This window comes from Chinchilla lanigera, unplaced genomic scaffold (assembly GCF_000276665.1).
Source record: "Chinchilla lanigera isolate Chin_1 unplaced genomic scaffold, ChiLan1.0 scaffold00144, whole genome shotgun sequence".
Lineage (NCBI taxonomy): Eukaryota > Metazoa > Chordata > Mammalia > Rodentia > Chinchillidae > Chinchilla > Chinchilla lanigera.
In genome coordinates this window covers 518,381-520,037 of record NW_004955545.1, presented here as the reverse complement: position 1 = coordinate 520,037, position 1,657 = coordinate 518,381, and the positions used below count along the sequence as shown (strand labels likewise).

The window sequence follows — 1,657 nt, the reverse complement described above, 5'->3', positions numbered from 1 at the left end:
TTTTTTGGTTTTTCTCTGGTACCGGGAACCGAACTCACGACCTTGCGCTTGCCAGGCAGGCGCTTTTGCCGCTGAGCTAAATCCCCAGCCCCAACACAGCATGACTTCTAAATCATTTGAAAATACTGTATGTTCTAGTGCTTCTGAAACCAGTAATGTATTTTTTTTCAGTTATGTATTTCTAGGTTCAAACCACTGCTTGACAACTAGCTGTCTGACCTTGGCAAACGACTTAAACTTTCTGAGGCTGCTTCTCTCTCTCTCCTCTCTTGTTTTTTGGTACCGGGAATCGAACTTAGGACCCTGTGCTTGCCAGGCAAGCACTTATGCCATTGAGCTATATCCCCGGCCCCCTTCTCTCTTTTTTGAGACAGGGTCTCACTGTGTAGTCCAGGCTCGCCTTAAACTCACAGCGACCCTCCTGCCTCAGCCTTCTGAGTGCTGGGATCACAGGCGCGCGCCACCACGCCCAGCCTGAGCCTGTTTTCTCTCATACCTGGGTTCAAACGTTTGTTACTCAACGTGTGTTACTTTGAAAATGTCATTGGTTCTGCACCTCATTTGTTCATCTGTAAAACAGAGATAACAGTACCTGCCTCACAAATTTATGAGGAATAAACCAGATAATCCAGTGTCTGGGCATACAGCTCCTTCCCCAAAACGTTAGTTTTCAAACACTGAACATGCCCTCAACATACTGATTCTGTGATACTCGGTTCCTGTCCTTAAGGTGCTCAAGAACAGTACTTGTGACGAGCCGTGCGGACACCAGAGAGTTTAGGAGGGGCTCGCGCTCGAGGAGGGCGGAAGGCTGGTAGAAGCTGGGCCTAGAGTCGATCAGGTGGGACATGGTGGGCTGTACACCCGGCCAGACCGAGACAGGGCGCTGCGCGGGCCCTGAGCACCATAGACTCTCACTGAATTTCGCTGGGTGCCTTTTCTCTGCTCTTGTGATTTGGCCAAGACCGGACTGTGCAGCGGGGGACGGACACCAGGAAGTCCAAGGCCTGGGGCACACGAAGACAGGCCACGCCCCAAATAGAGAGCAAGGCCCGAGCGCCTAAGGCCAAGCTAGTTCTATCGTGAAATCCCTGGACCCTGTCGCGATGAAACACCGCCCACCGCAGAGCACACCGCCGTTCGAGAGGCTCCATCTTTAGAACTGAAAGAATGAAAGCTGACCAAAGGGGAATCCCGGATTTGGGAGCCTGGGGTACGGCGGCTGCCTGGGGACCAAAACGTCTCTAAGGTAAAGTTGCAGCCTGAAGCGATTTTTTGACCCCCGACACTTAATGGGTTGTCGAAGACCCGGATGTGTCTGGGACTGGCTGAGGTACCCATTAGCGCGCCCCCGCTAGACCATCCCCCTCCTCCGTTTAGGATTGGGTCTTCAATGCGCCAATTGTCACTTCTCCTACCACTCACTGTTCAAGGGTGGGGCGAAGCCTCAGCATCCTGGCTTTTATTGGTAGATCTACGAAGAGGAGGGCGGGGTGGCCGGCTCAGGTTGTCCAATGGGCGTCGTGGCGTGTGAGTAAGGCGGAGCCGAGGCGCTTGGCAGCTGCCCAATCAGCGTCCTTGTTTGTGTGGTGCCGCCGCCGCCGGTGCAGCCGCCGCCGCCGCCGCTGCCCCCGTCTGTACCGCAGTGTCTGCTCCG

The 1,657-nt window shown here is 54.4% G+C and overlaps 1 protein-coding gene and 1 long non-coding RNA gene across 2 annotated transcripts in view; one reads left to right on the top strand and one right to left on the bottom strand.

Annotated features, from left to right (window-relative positions):
• Positions 1 to 1,651, bottom strand: part of LOC102023955 — a 7,046-nt gene extending 5,395 nt beyond the window's left edge. Inside the window, exon 1 of the long non-coding RNA XR_264866.1 lies at positions 1,426 to 1,651. This is a non-coding gene — a long non-coding RNA (uncharacterized LOC102023955). The remainder of the gene's footprint in view (positions 1 to 1,425) is intronic.
• Gatad2b (GATA zinc finger domain containing 2B) overlaps positions 1,007 to 1,657 on the top strand; it is a 94,035-nt gene continuing 93,384 nt past the window's right edge. The window contains exon 1 of the mRNA XM_013508226.1: positions 1,007 to 1,249. The gene's annotated coding sequence lies outside the window, so the exon portion shown is untranslated. The remainder of the gene's footprint in view (positions 1,250 to 1,657) is intronic.